The 16,571-nt window shown below is 49.9% G+C and overlaps 1 protein-coding gene across 1 annotated transcript in view; it reads right to left on the bottom strand.

The window, feature by feature from the left end:
- The window catches only part of LOC144792120 (choline-phosphate cytidylyltransferase A-like), a 184,935-nt gene extending 171,943 nt beyond the window's left edge, over window positions 1-12,992 (bottom strand). Inside the window, exon 1 of the mRNA XM_078666995.1 lies at window positions 12,842-12,992. The gene's annotated coding sequence lies outside the window, so the exon portion shown is untranslated. The remainder of the gene's footprint in view (window positions 1-12,841) is intronic.
- Window positions 12,993-16,571: the final 3,579 nt, after the last annotated feature.

Raw genomic sequence — 16,571 nt, 5'->3', positions numbered from 1 at the left:
GCAAGAGTCCTTGACTGACCTGCCCAGCCCAACAGAAGCTGGCCCCTCGCTGCATGCTGTCCACCCAAGTCCCTTCCGTCAGAGGAGGTCTGAAGGCGGGAAGAGACTTGAGCCTTCCTTAGGGGTCTTCACAAACTGGGACTGGCTGCCTATAGGGCAGTCCGGCAGTGCCGGAAGTCCTGTTTGGAAAGCGGAGTATGTAGGACGATCTTATGGCTGTTTTGGGGTCTCCTAGACTGTCTTTTATTGTTGATTTCACCAATATTAAAACAAACATTGTCTGCTGCAAGCTCAAATCTATGCGGTCTTTCATACCTTGCAGAACCCTTATACAACATGTTTTACAAGTTCACAACTTATCCACTTTGCAGACATGGGGCACATTTTTAGCTATCTAATTCACAAATGGGGCACTTTTATTGTTGTGCCTGGGCCTAGTTTCTGTTCGAGTCCCATCATGTTCACAAACACCATGGAGGGCCCTTAAGAGCTTCAAAACCAACGCCCGCGACCTACCTCATAAGGTGTCCCTGCCACACGATTTAAGGAAGGAATGAATTCCTACAAAGCCATCAGCAGACGATATACTACAAGACACTGGACGGCCCGCCTCGATAACGCAGGTTCACCGCGTGCAATAGAGGACACAGATCAGGCGACAGATGGACGGAAGGACGTGGATGACAAAGGTGTAAGATTAGATAAAAAGTTTGACACCACAGATTAGCAGGAGTGAAAGTACAGTGCAAAGCTCAAAATACAGAGTTTAGATGACGTGACACTGGGGGAATCAGACACGATGCTGGGTTTAAAACCGTTGCGCAGTTACCTTAGAGCCCTAGAAACAGATAAATTGCCAATTCTACAAGCCCCTGGAAGTCAGCAACAAAGGGCCCATACAAAGTTACACAAATACGGAATTAAATGTGATTTTTAGAGGAATATTAGTGCCGTACAGTCTGGATACCTTCTGTCTCCCTGAGCCTGCATATGTAAAAGCCAAGTTACTTGCTTGTGTCCGGCACAGGTGTGGCACTTTCAACCCCTCACTACACAGGCCACATACATGTCACCCAAGCGGCAGGCTTGCAGTACATCTGAAGTTTCACTTGCTGCTACTGGCAATAAAGGCAAGCAACCGCAGGCATGTGAAGAGGTGAATGGGAAACTGACCATATGTGTGCCATCCCAAAACACTACAAGCCAAGAAACAAACACACACACCCTGGGGCTGGCATGTGGGGCTTCTCGGCTCAGCTGACTTTGTGGCTGATCCCACTTCAGTGGGTGTCCCTTAGAAGGGGCAATTATGCCATACCGGCTCACCCAATGAGAGTGGCATTTACAGCAAACACCAAGAGGGCGAAGCTATGGGTGATGCATGCAAAGTGCCACCTCGCAACACAGAAGTAGGCGTCAGGTACGCCCGTGTGCCGGGCTTATGGCCCATGCCAGCATAAACTGGAACAGCCACCGGGGGAGGAGCAAACAGAATGAAACAATGTTCTAAAGTCTACAGCTCTCAGGCATTGCCCTAAATCAGACCCAAGCACGCGTGCACAGGTGCTCAGCCAAGTTCATCCATGTTTGAATAAACACATTACTGCACAAGGCAGCGAGGTACCAGTTAGGACTCTAGGGACTCTGTTTCAGAGGTTGCCCTCTAGTAACTGGTGGCTACGCCAACTAAAACTGGTTATCATTATACTAGACTGCTCCATTGCAGCTTTTAAGCCTCATCTTTCTCTCTAAGTGAAGCAGCAATCAATGTTTTGTCCTGTCTCGCGTCGAATCATCTTGGACCGCCTAAAAATGCATTGTTAAGTTAAAATATATTCAAAGCAACCAGAACCCTCTGGTTGCGACAAATTCTTGTGTGACAAATGTATGACAAATTCTTTACCCACAACTTCCTTGGGTCCTTGCAGCAAGCAAACTGTGCTCAAAAGCCCCTAGAAGATGCATCACTTCTATTATTCATAGGAACTAAAGCTTCGGAGGAAACAAGTTAAATATATGCATCATCTGAACAGACTTCTTTTTAAGGCTCCCAAATTCAAGCTGAAGAAGAGGGGCAGCAGAGATTTCAAGATTCCTTACGAGTAAACTCCAAGCCCTTGAACATTCGGGACAAGCTGTCCCATCTGAAGTTGCCTAAACTTAGAAGCTTCAATCTTCGCTTTAAGCCTTCATTTGTAGGAGATCTGTAAGGAGCGGACGGTCTTGCCGTGTGATAATATTCTACAGCACCAAGATATCCTATGTAGGGTGCACGATGCACTTAATATACGACCTTCAAGAATATATCAAACAAGCCTCACACCATTACCTCTTTTTCCTAATTTTGGCTGGTACCCTCTACCCTTCTTGAAACATCTCAAACACCCATCCAGTGCCCAGGCAGGTGCACTCTGCTTTTCAAATAAGATCAGTGGGACCTCGGACTTCGAGTGGGAAAGGCAGGACGGGGCGCCAGGTGTGGCACTTCCAACCCCTCACTACACAGGTAGCTCGGACCCGGTGGAAAAGGCAGGAAGGATAGGCTGGAGCAGATCTGGTTGAAGCAGGCCATGGATGAAGTGATGTTGACAATGCAGAGCTGGACATTGAAAATACCACTTTCATGGATAGCTTCTTCTCACAAACTAAAGAAATGTATACAGAACATTGACAAGAACTCAGAGGACATGGACGTGAACCCGCTCTACAGTCTCATTTTCTCTGAATTAATTCCTGAACCAAAAAACAATGGCTGCGACGAAGAAACCAACATCAAGAAAATAGCAAGTATTGTCCAAAACCAGACATACGGTTTGAGGCAGAGCTCAGTCCTAGAACAAACACGCTCTTCATCATATCCACAGATATGAAAATCCCAGCATTCGGTCCGCTCTTGAAAGTTTGTGAACGTCATAGCAAACAACAAGGCCCCTGGGGACTTACAGGAGGGCAACAAAAGGGCTGATACAGCAGCTACTGGGATTAACAACGAAGAGTAAAAGTTGGAGATGATGCTCAAAAAAGAACACAATCCATTGTTACTTCATGGATTGTGGAGTCTGCAATTTGAAAGCAGGCGATGAGTAAACCTGAATCTCAATACAAGGACATTGCACGGCTAAAAAGCAGCATCAAGAGTCTTCACAACAGGCTTACGGACACTCCGAAGCTGGAGTATCAGGGAGATAACAAACACTTAACACCAGCATGGATAAGAGGGCCACGCATGCGGAAAAAGCACCAGGTGAACCTGTGAATGCTGAAAGTACCAGAATCCGCCACACAAGGTGTGCCTGTCCACTCGCCACTCTTACACTATGCTGCTTTCAGGGACAGACCTGGGACCAGCAGCTGTTCTTCTTCTCGGTTGATAATGTTGCGATATTGTGCTCTGGCTCCAACCATCTTTCTTCGTTTCCTACTTCCATAAATGACTATGTTGGCCAATATGGAGGTTGCATTGACTGCATGGAAAACAACTTGGAGCAGTTGGTTGACTTTGTGGAGCAAGCTGAACCAAAGACTGTAAAATCCCAGAGAATGCACTGAGGTGAGAGGCGGCAGGAGTGATGACAGGGAGAGCATCCAGACTCCCTCATCCCTGTCCAATCAAATCTACCTCCTTACCCTCTCCTCACTTAGGCATAAAGAAACAGCTACCTCCTAAACTCTTTGATCAGTCCTACCACCCCCTCACCTAGAATACAAATTTATTTTTTACCATCTCATGTTCACGTGATGTAAAAGTATTAGAAATAAAAAGCCCACATGTATTCAGCTATTTAGAACAGACCCCCAGTTTTCCGTTTTTACTGATTTTTCCAATAAATACAGACAGAAAATGTGTGTCCTGTCTGTATTTATTTTTAAAAGTGGAACAATACAAACAATTATGCTTCTTGTGGGTGACTTCATGATGTGTTTCATGATTTCCAGGACAACAGCTGAGCAGACAGACCGCATGGGAAGTTAAAATCAAGGGTGTGCTTTCCCTAAATACATGCATAGGTTAACAAATATTTGTATTATACTGGAGATATTTACCAGTGGGTGTACGGTTTGGCTGCTTAATTTACTAAAATGCATCAGGCCGCAAAGTTTGATCGCATGTTTTTCAGTTAAATAACTGTGGAAATATACCATTTTAGGACTTCCCTTATTCTCAAAACTGAAAACAAATATGGATAAATGCCAATAAGATGTCTGAAAAGTTAATAAATGCATAAATACAGACAGAAATGTTAAATAAAAATAAAAAATACCATAAAACCGGGAGCCCTACTTATAACAAGTCTAAGATGGCCTTCAGGAAGATCTTAGGGTGCGGAGAGATGGTACTCTATGAACCCAAAGATGCCTTCACCGTACAGGCTTTTGTAAGCGCTCATTTACTAAGTCTATGGACAGCAGCCATTACCGAACTTTGAAAATATTGATTAATGATGGATAAGACAAAACTGCTTCATTAGATATAGGGGGAAACCTGTGACTTTCAGGTTTCACCAATATAATGGACTTTTGTTCTGAACAGGGCATCCACCTACTCGCATTGGTACGTTTCTGTGGCATTTGTTTGGACTCGTCCACTATGTAGGCTGTGGAGGTGGGTGACCATGAGAGAAGACAAGGAAACCCCAAAGGGACTGTGGGAGAGCAGCAAGAGGAAGTGTGGACAAAGGATAGAAGGGGTCTTGCCTGGCAGACCCTAGCGTGGATGACGTAGCGGCTTTGGTGGAACTTACCAGCATACAAAGCTGTAGTGGTGTATGCACTTGGTAACTTACCACTGGGATTCTTTTAACAGAACCCTGCTCAGTGACAAGGCATTATGGCTCATATTTCACCCAGTGCCCTGGGCTCACCTTGTTTTTCAAGTTACAACAGCACACCTTTATCCAGAGTCAATCAGTCGATACCTGTGCTCCCTCAGAGCCGCAAACAGAGCCCCGCCCTCTTGGATCATACCTTATGAACCTTAGATCAAGCTAAAAAGTCAACTTTGCAGGAAAAGCACAAAGTCGATTCCTCGATCCGAGAAGTGGTAAATCTCTTTGCCTTCTTGAAGGGCAAGTTCAAGCCATGCAAGATCTGATCAGACTAACTCCTGGCGCTCTGGTTTCAGCGACCTACTCCTTCCTGTGAGGGTACTGCAGAGGTAAGTCAGTGAATCTCAGGCTTACAGCTTCTTTCTGCAACATCCACGAGAGAGCGCTTGGAAAGAGACGTCTTACCATTGATTTCTATAACATCCACCAGAGAGCGCTTGGAAAGAGACGTCTTACCATTGATTTCTATAACATCCACCAGAGAGCGCTTGGAAAGAGACGTCTTACCATTGATTTCTATAACATCCACCAGAGAGCGCTTGGGGAGAGACGTCTTACCATTCATTTAATGGGGAAAGAGTGAATCTCCTTTTGATGACTTCAGAAATCCAACATCTACAACTTAAAGCCAGGACACTTGCTGCCGGAAACAGCCAGCTGCCCCCCTCCATTGGCAGGCTCATGATACCAGCCCTGCGGCGAGGGCCCAAGAAGTCAATGCCATGGTGAGGAGGGCATCCTTACCGCCCTCAACGGCCCCACCCCGAGACATACTCCAGAATAATATTAATCTCCCGTCGCCCTCTCAAGAGCGCTTTTAAAAACCCCAGTAACTCGGCATCCGTGCAACATCATAAAAAGAAAACACTGGCACATTGTCTAAGTGCGGCACGTGACCTGCTCGGATCCCAGCCGGTATTACCCTACTAAAGCCTACAGCTCAATTAAATCTACTTTGGGAAATCCTGGGGCTTGCAGATCAGCATTCCTCCTGCTCCAAGACAGCTCTGGTGATATCTAAGCCCTGATTAGCCTCCTGCTTCAGCACCACCAGTTCTACCGCTGCCTCCCAGGCCGAGTACAGCCAGCTCGCTGCGCCACAACTTACACACAGGCCAGTATCACCTGTCCTACCACTGCTGGGCCACACCTCACACACAGGCCAGCGCCACCTGTCCTACCCATGCTGCTCCACAACTCACACACAGGCCACCACCACCAGTGCTATCACCATTGTGGCACACCGCACACACAGATCAGAGCTATTTTCCTACCACTATTGTGCCACACCTCACAGGCCACCACCACCGGTCCCACCGCTGGCTCCGAGGCCGAGTACAGCCAGCCTAGCTGATCCACACCTCACACAGGCCAACACCATTTGTCCTTCCACCGCTGCACCACACCTCACACACAGGCCAGCACACCTGCCCTACTGCGGCCTCCCAGGCTGAGTACTGCAAGCCTGCTATGCCACCCCTTACTTATTGGCCTGCACCACCTGTCGTACAACCACGCGCCACACCTCACACACAGGCCAGCAGGTGAAGGAGCCGCCTCCATAGCTGGAATTCCACAACAGAAGCAGCTGGCCGGATTCTAAAAAGGACGTGTGCATTACTGCAGGAAAAGAGGCCGTTCAAAGTAAAGTCTAAAGAGTTTCGAAAGCTCCCTCTTTTAAGAGTACCTGATAACAAGCTTCAGGGCACTTCCTAATCTCAGCAGCCACGCGATGGCACTTTGACCCCCTAGAAAGATGTCGTGTCACAGTCCAAAGGCTGGAGGCTCTCCCCGGGTCAGGGACAGTAACTGGGCAGAACACGATCACTGCCAGCATCACAGCGCCCTGCTGGGCACCTCCTGCCCGCCCACGCTCGCACATGTGGATGAAAGCCCCGCCCACTCTCACATGTGGATGAAAGCCCCACCCTCCTGTGGGCCTCATGTCCCCTCAATCACTGCTCCCTGGGCTCAACCTCAATCCCTTGCCTCTCTCCTCGTCTTCCATGGCCTCTGCCTCTCAGCAAAGACTGCAAGCGTCTCCCTCCCTTCGGTCACACAACACGGGCTTCTCCTCTCCCTTGCCCTCTCACAACAAACTTCAAACCATCTCTCTCAACACTGGCTTCCTATCTCTCTTTCCCTCTCATCACAGACTCCAACCCCTCTCTCTCTTCACTCTCACAACACCAGCTTCCCATCTCCCCTGCTCCCTCACAACATACTACAAACCTACTCTCAACACCGGTTTCCTATCTACCCTGCTCCCCCAACAGACTACAAACAGTCTCTCAAGACATAGGCCTTCTATTTCCCTTGCCCTCTCACCACAGACTACAAACCCCTTCTCTCTCTCTCTCTCTCTCTCTCTCTCACACAACACTGGTGTCCTATCTCCTCTGCTCTCTCACCAGACTCGAAATACTCTCTCTCCCTTCACTCTCAACACTCACTGGCTTCCTCTCTCTCGACACCGCCTTCCTTTCTCCCTTGCTCTCTCAAAACAGACTACAAATCCTCTGTCTCTCACACACACACACACACACACACACCACTGGCTTCCTATAAGCACACACTCCAAACCTTCACTTCAACTCATGACACAGGTCTCACATCACCTCTGCTCACAGCACTGACTCCAAACCTTCATTTCCATCTCACAACACAGGTGTCGCACTGTCCTCTCACCAGGAAATCGAATCATATCTTCCCTTCACTCTCGTGACATAAGGTTTGTAGCACCTGTGCCCTCTCACCAGAAATTCGTACCATCTCTTTCCTTTCACTCCTGTGGCAGGGCATTCATACATCACTGCCCGCTCACCAGGGACCATCTCTTCCATTCCCTCTCCTAGCATAGAGTTCCTACTACCTCTGGTCTCTCACCAGGGACTCCACCTCTTGTCTCACCAGGGGCTATATCCACCTCGGCCCTCTCACCAGGGGCTAAATTCACCTCTGTCCTCTCGCCAGGGGCTATATCCACCTCGGCCCTCTCACCAGGGGCTAAATTCACCTCTGTCCTCTCGCCAGGGGCTATATCCACCTCGGCCCTCTCACCAGGGGCTATATCCACCTCGGCCCTCTCACCAGGGGCTAAATTCACCTCTGTCCTCTCGCCAGGGGCTATATCCACCTCGGCCCTCTCGCCAGGGGCTATATCCACCTCGACCCTCTCGCCAGGGGCTTTATCCACCTCGACCCTCTCGCCAGGGGCTATATCCACCTCGGCCCTCTCGCCAGGGGCTATATCCACCTCGGCCCTCTCGCCAGGGGCTATATCCACCTCGGCCCTCTCGCCAGGGGCTATATCCACCTCGGCCCTCTCGCCAGGGGCTATATCCACCTCGGCCCTCTCGCCAGGGGCTATATCCACCTCGGCCCTCTCGCCAGGGGCTATATCCACCTCGGCCCTCTCGCCAGGGGCTATATCCACCTCGGCCCTCTCGTCAGGGGCTATATCCACCTCGGCCCTCTCGTCAGGGGCTATATCCACCTCGGCCCTCTCGTCAGGGGCTATATCCACCTCGGCCCTCTCGTCAGGGGCTATATCCACCTCGGCCCTCTCGCCAGGGGCTATATCCACCTCGGCCCTCTCGCCAGGGGCTATATCCACCTCTGGTCTCTCGCCAGGGGCTATATCCACCTCTGGTCTCTCGCCAGGGGCTATATCCACCTCTGGTCTCTCGCCAGGGGCTATATCCACCTCGGCCCTCTCGCCAGGGGCTATATCCACCTCGGCCCTCTCGCCAGGGGCTATATCCACCTCGGCCCTCTCGCTTGGGGCTATATCCACCATGACCCTCTCGCCAGGGGCTATATCCACCATGACCCTCTCGCCAGGGGCTATATCCACCTCTGGTCTCTCGCCAGGGGCTATATCCACCTCGGCCCTCTCGCCAGGGGGCTATATTCACCTCGGCCCACTCGCCAGGGGCTATATCCCTCTCGGACCTCTCGCCAGGGGCTATATCCACCTCGGCCCTCTCGCCAGGGGCGATATATCCACCTCGGCCCTCTCGCCAGGGGCTATATCCACCTCGGCACTCTCGCCAGGGGCTATATCCACCTCGGCCCTCTCGCCAGGGGCTATATCCACCTCGGCCCTCTCGCCAGGGGCTATATCCACCTCGGCCCTCTCGCCAGGGGCTATATCCACCTCGGCCCTCTCGCCAGGGGTTATATCCACCTCGGCCCTCTCGCCAGGGGTTATATCCACCTCTGGTCTCTCGCCAGGGGCTATATCTACCTCTGGTCTCTCGCCAGGGGCTATATCCACCTCGGCCCTCTCGCCAGGGGCTATATCCACCTCTCGCCAGGGACTCTATCCACCTCTGCCCTCTCGCCAGGGACTCTATCCATCTCCTCCCTCTACTCTTGTGACAGATCACATGCCACCTCTGCTCTGTTACCAGTGGCTTTATCCATTTCCTCCTTTCACTCTCGTGACACAGACCCCATGCCACCTCTGTTCTCACACCAGGCTCCACATTCCTCTTATTCTTTGCAGGACTTCTCATCACTGCTGCTCTTGCGCCATAGATTATAACCCCTCTTGTGCCCGAGTTCTCGTGACATGGGCTTCATACCGTGCCAGCTCTCTGCATTTACAGTTGCTGTCATGACAGGTTTGACAGCTCTGCTCTTGCGCCACATGTTCTAAAGCCTCTAGCGCCTCAGTTATTGTGACATGGGTTACATACCACGCCGCCCCTCTGCATTTGGCACCCATGAAACACGCCTCGGAACAGCTCTGCTCTTGCGCCACAGACTGGAGCCCTCCTTTCTCCTCTGCCTGAGGCCACGATAGACTTTTCAAATACTCTCCCTCGGCTCTTGCGCCACAACTTCTCAACCTGTTCCTCCACTTTACCCTGGGGGGGATAATAGCTTTCCCTTACAAGCATCTGGACAGTACCTCTCGCACTAAGCTCTCTCCCTGTCCGCTCTGCAGTCCCTCCCTCTTACAGCCTGATGCAGCAGGCCTCATCCCTTCTTGCCTCAGGCTCCCAACCCTCCACCTGCTCGGCATTCATGCAGCAAGCACTATACCCCCTCCACGCCCTCACCACCAGCCCCAAGCCCACACCTGTGACGTAATCAAACAACCCTGCACTTCATTGAAAGATATGGCTATCTGAGGCTGCCCGCGGCACACACAGTGTGCCCACTAAGTGGGGAGGCCACCTCAGTGCACATTAGGCACAGCCCCCCATGGGATCCCCACAATCCGGCGCAGGATCCCGGCGTCATTTCCTGCGCGCGGCAGGCAGGCGCAAGGTACTTATACCTGCCCCTTCCGCCTAGCCTACCTTTTGGCATCATTGCACCATGCCCTCTCCCTCCCTATCACATACCCAGCGTGTCAGCTGGAAGGGTGGCTAGGGCATGAATATGATAACTTGTTAATTTGTGTTGCAGGCGGAGTTACAGGGTGATCCGGAGGCTGAATGGTACATAGGGGTACCCTCATCAGGAGCACAATAGGGGTTCAGAAGCCACACAACCCCAGGAATCTTTACGGCAGGACCCAGGAGCAAAACAACAGCACCAGCTAGTCCTTTGGGCGGTTGTAAGCCTGGGCAAACGGGGGCTTGCCTGGACAGGCTCCGTCCCTAAAAACGCAAGAGTATATGGATGGACTGGTGGTCAACAGTATTTAAGGGGGATAATCCCCAGTAAAAGGTAGCACCGATTGGGTTGGCGACGGTTCAGTTGGTTCATCCGGCGGGCAGGGCAGCTTAGGTTAGTCACTGCTGCCTGCCCTTGGATCGCCCGCAAGTTAACACTCCATGTTGTCAGAATTCTTGTATGAAATAAACCCGCAGCAAAATGTTTTTCCAGAAACAAGTCTCAAGTGGTTATTTATTGGTGTGCATGCTATGTCTCCATGTTGGGGGGTGAGTTGCCTATATTGCCACCAAGGGCATCAAAGATGGCCTTTTACACCCCAAGGACTGCTGGGTCGAGTCTCCTGCAGGGTGAGCTAATGTCCCCCCAGGGCACCCAGCCACATGCGTTACATTCTGCCAGGGCACGTAGCTTGCTGTTGCATTACAGACCTGCTGAGTAATTTCACACCAAAATTGTTATGTTCCTAAAACATGTGCCCCCACGCCGCGGGCTCCTGAAGGCGACCCCAGGAGAGAAGGACAACAGGCCTGTCTCTCACTGTGTGACCCATGCAGACAGCTCTGTCTGATGCCCCTTTCATGGCTACCATGAACATAAGGCACAGCAGGGCTGCTGCCTTAAAGGCACTCCAGGGTGGCAGCCACCCAGAGAAAGGATGTGGCCACGAGTGCTTTAAACAGCTCTGAAGACAGCACAGGCAGCATCAAACAATGAGGCAAGAAAGGAGTAAACAGTACAGGTTACTGAGGGGTGCCTGATCTGCACACAACCACCTGAGCACACAAGGCTGGGGCGGACAATCATGGGTTAAAGACAGGAACACACAAGCAGGCCTAGATACTAGAGGAAGCCAGGCTCCGTAAACAAAGCAAGAAAAACAGGCAGAAGGTACAGCTTACTTCCTGGTGAGCGGCACTAAATGTCAAACAGGGAGAGTCGAATTTGGTGAGTTTGAGAAAATATATATAATTCACAGAATTTCATAAACTAAGTGATGAAGAGAAGCTTCTAACCTTGACCTGGGAGGTGAAAGATAAAAGGCGGAGAAGGCCTGGGGGCATGCAGAGGATCAAAGGAGTCAAGGGTTTAGAGGAAGACGCGGGACTGGCCAGGGCACCAGTTACCCCACTTTAAACACAGCGCAATAAAGGCCCCTTGATGGATATCTATCGTAGGACAAAGTGTAAGGAACGCTGTTTACAATCAAGCCTTGGCAGTGACAGCAATAAGGCATTGCAGTGCTGGGATTCTAGTATCCGAGCGCCTCTCAAGCAAGACACTACCCATCTACCCCTCCAGTGCAGACAGTACTGCAGCACTGGCAGTACTCCGGCTCCCCTCAGCACTGGCAGTACTCCCACACCACTGACAATACTCCAGCACACACCGTCGCACACAGTACTGAAGCACTGGCAGTACTCTGGCTCCCCTCAGCACTGGCAGTACTCCCACACCACTGACAGTACTCCTGCACACACATGCCACAGACAGTACTCCAGCACTGACAGTACTCCAGCACTGACAGTACTCCAGCACTGACAGTACTCCAGCACTGACAGTACTCCAGCACTGACAGTACTCACAGGCACCAGCACACACTAGCACAGACTACTCCAGCACCCCCAGCTCTTCCAACTCCGACTGGGTCCTCCATCCCAGTCAGTGTCCCAGATCCAGTATTCCTTACAACCCCAGTCAGAATCCCCTCTCCCTATGCCCATACAGCCCAGTCAATGCCCCAGACCCAGTACTCGCTCCCAGCCCAGTCACTGTCCCATATCCAGTACCCCCTGCCAGCCCAGTTACTGTCCCATGTCTAGTACCCCCCAACAAAGGAAGTCTCCCACATCCAGGACCCACTCCCAGCCCAGTCACTGTCTTATTTCCAGGACCCCAGCCAAACACAGTCACTGTACCAGTCAGTGTCCCGTCACTGTACCAGTCAGTGTCCCATATACAGTACCCCCTGCCAGCCCAGTCACTGTCCCAAATCCAAGACTCTCCCCCAGCCCAGCCAGTACCCCCTCACCCTATGCCCTTGCAGCACAGTCAGTGTCCCATACACAGTACCCCCTCTGAGCCACTGTCCAGGGCCCTCTCCCTCTCACTGCCCCACTTCTCATGTGCCCCTGCAGCCCTGTCACTGTCCCAGATCCAAGACTCTCTCCCTCCCCACCCACTGTCCCACTCCTTCTCTAGCCTCCTTCCCTGCAGTCTTCACTCACCGAAGCCCCCCCTCCCCCCTGCACCCTGCACTCTCACGCCCTCTCCGTGACTCCCACTTGAACCCCCGGCCTCAGCCCCTCGGTGCCCCCCCCGCGCCCCCTGCCGGGCCCCGCCGCCTGCCCATCCCCTGCCGGGCCCCTCCGCTGCGCGCTCACCTGGCCCCGCCCGGCGGCTCCAGCTCCGCGGCTGTCACTGCTGAAGGAGCCGCGGCACCGGAAGCGTCTCCGGGGGACACCGACCCCGCCCAGGCCGGAGCTCCGCCCACCACACTGACAGCCGAGCCGGTGCCGGAAGCGGGAGGACGCTGACCGGAAGTGACGGCCCGGCACCGGCGGCTGAGAGCTCCGGAAGGGAGCAAGGGCCGCGACGCACGGGTTCCGCGTCTGACGGGCAGGAATGCCGCGTGGCACTGCGCATGCGCAGACAGGAGAGTGGGCGTGGCCACTACAAAGAAGGGCGTGGTCATGCAGATCAGAAGTCCACAAGAGACTGGCTTCTTTCCTGCAGCCTCGTGCACTTGCATTATAAGTTTAAGCTTCTGCCTTTGTTGCATGAGGGAAGCACAGCAGAGAAATCAAAGCTCTGAAGCCTTCAAATGAGTCTGTCCAGGTTTTGAGAAGTAAATACCAGGGGTGGCCAGGCACAGAAGTAGGAATAAAGGCTGCCTGACCATGAATAAAGTGTAGATATATAAATATATACAGGGGTGGCCTTAGGCATTGTCAAGCTGTGCACCTGCACAAGGCCACCAAACCCCAGGGGCCACCACGCCAATATATATCCTTAATATAATAATCCTCTGAGGATGGAGACATATTTGCGTGGCAGGCCCTGGCAGGGATTTGACAGCCTCCGGCTCTGTTCCACTTCCAAACACCATGAACCCCCCCCTTCACTGGCCTCCGTGCTCCGTCCCGCCTGGACCCCCTCTTCCGGGGCCCCCTACCTACGCTCCCTGCCCAGGGCCGCCATGAGCCTAGAGCCGCCCCTTATATATATATATATATATATATATATATATATATATATATATATATATATATATCCATCCAAAAGTTGCCCTACTATAGAGTATATATATATTGCCTATTGGTGGTTGACAGTAGGTAGTTATATTTACATGTTGAAGCACACACACATATATCACTGTACAATAGTGTATCATAATAAAACAGTAATAAGTTGGACTTCTGTTCTTTCTTTTATTGTCAAGGAATCTTCCACTCCCAACGTGTTTCGTCGCTATAGAGATTGACCCAAACGACTTCCTCAGGGCTGTAAGTAATACAAATACCATAGTTGGACTACATAACATAATTACAGCCATTATTATTTCATGTTGTGAGCCCAAAACTCCAACCTCGTGCATAGGGACTATTCAAGCACCACAGGACACTAGGAATTATTTGGCGTCTTGATAAATAGTGTTATATCTGCATGAGCGCCTGAATACCCTTTAAACCCAGTGTGGCTAACAAGTAGGTAGTTATAGTTAGAACCTACTCTCCAAAGACATCTTGTTTTTTTTATTTTGCTAATTAGTTTGGAGCCGTTTGACAAATCATTTTTAAAACTAGTTTGCCACTCACTTCGGCTGCTGTATTGAAAATTTCAGGGTGATTCGTCAAACAGAGGCTGAGAGAAAGGGGGGTCTTAAAACACTTTTTTCCCCATTCAATTTCCTATACCATAGCTGCCAAGTTTTCAGTTTCCTTATGTGTGACATTCCCATGTGTGTTGTGCGTTATGTGTGACATTTCAAGCCTTATTAGTGTCACTTTATTGTGAGTGAAATAAGACAGCTGCATACATGTCAAGAGAACATTTTGAGAAATGACACCCTTTTCTTGTATTGTTGTGTAGTCAGGGCTTTAAGTGGGCCAGGTCTCACCAGTGCTGGGCAGTCCGTTATTTTTTCGAGACTGCAGTGGGCTCACGCTTCTCACACTGCTCACTTCTCACTTGTTTAGAAGTTACGGCATGACGTCATACCAGGAGATCGTTGTAGGGAAAGGGAAATCCTTTAAAGAGCCATTTTCTCTCTGGATTTCCCTTCTCCTTTTGAAACTCAGGAGCAGCAACATTGTTGTGGTGTCACAGGGCTTTAAGTGAAAGCTTTTTCAATATTATATACAAACCATAATTGCGGCTTATTTATATTATGCAACTAACAATCATTGACAAAGCCAATAGTCCTGACTTGTTGTAGGTATGATGTTACTTGTTGTATCAAATATCTGGATGCAATGACAGAAACAGCAAATTACAAGTTGGGCGGCACACTATGCTAAACACAGATTTTTAGCTTACATGATTTAATCCACACCCTTAATTACATTGACCAAGCCCCTTTGAGAGACCCCCCCCCAGTTTTTTCATCCCACTTAAAGCCCTGCGTACAATTGGATATGTAACTCAAAACATAGCGGATGTGGGTGGAAGCAACATGGGGTGTGGGTATTAAAGCAGGTGGGGAGAAAGAAAAAAAGGCCACTGAAGGGGGCAGAAGCAATACAGGGGTGCGGGGGATGAAACGAGCAAAACAGTGCAACGTGGAGCTGTCAGGGAGAAAGCACACATGCGAGAAAGAAACATGGGCTAGTAGGAAGACACATAGGGGACATATGAGCATGGAGCACAGAATACGAGAGGGAGAGAAGGGAGACAGATGGAAAACACATACACTTAGAGTGCTTAAATCAAAAGGAAAGTAGTACCTAAAAAAGTGAGGAGTCTTAGGACACCATAATGCGTCCATGTTCCAGGTGTGGGGCAACCACAAGAAGAGGAAGGAAACCTCTAAAGTTACCAAATAAAAATCAAGCAAAGGAGAGTTACAATGAAGCAAACCTGTGGTAATTTGAGAAAAAAAGTTCCTAGGCAATTTCAGTCAGTCAATACATATATCCGGACATAAATCAGGGAAAGGTAAACAACAAGAATCATGTAAAAAAGCATAATATTTTTAATCATATCAAAAAAGGCATAAAATTAAAAACAACATTAATTACACATTAGAAAAATTGATTTTCTCATTTCATTACAATTCGATAAAATATAAAGAATGTATAAAGGTGGCAATCTTTATCAATTATATCGACGTGCGTTTCGGCGTGATCAAAACGCCTTCTTCAGGAAAAGCCACTGATTTACCTAAAAACAGTAATAAAAAACATTCAAAATTGTTGCTAATCAACATCAATCAATGCATCATATTATAACATTTACACAGAATTACTCTATCCAGATATAATGATGGATGTATTGGCAATTGATTTTTAAAATATCAACAATGTGGTAAGCAATGGGCGGGCTCCAAGTCCACTGTAAGAAAACAACATGTCTCACTACAGACAATGCCTGCTTTGTGTCAGGCGAGATCTAAAGAGAGAAGAGGTAGGTATGAGTTGCAGAGAGTGGGTGGGCAAAGGAGTGACAAGTCAAAATGGAGAGAGTAATAACATTAACAAGAGGAGAGATGGATGAGTGGGAATCAAACAAGTTTGAGGGGGAATGCACACGTGGAAACAGAGCAAGAAGAGGGACAGTGAGAGGTGTATGGTCGAGGAGGCGTTGAGGAGAGAGAAATAGTGGATCAAGAGAAGGGGTAAAGATGGGGTCAATAAATGAAGGGTGCTAGTGGAAGCCTCCAGAAGCTACAATTTTGCAGCGCTCCATTGACATCTATTTCCAGGTCACCGCACAACAAAGCTATTGAATTTGAGGGAAAACCGTGCAGTAATCCATAAAGAAGCAAATACCCATAGATTTATCAGCAAATTCACATGCAATATGTTATATTCATGAAAGCACTGTGAACTCTACAAAACCCTCTCAATGAAAACAAAAACGTGATATCTGTCTAGTATCCCCTTTCTAGCTCTT

Source organism: Lissotriton helveticus, chromosome 11 (genome assembly GCF_964261635.1).
Source record: "Lissotriton helveticus chromosome 11, aLisHel1.1, whole genome shotgun sequence".
Classification (NCBI taxonomy): domain Eukaryota; kingdom Metazoa; phylum Chordata; class Amphibia; order Caudata; family Salamandridae; genus Lissotriton; species Lissotriton helveticus.
The sequence above is the reverse complement of the archived record's forward strand: the minus strand, read 5'-3'. Positions and strand labels throughout refer to the sequence as shown.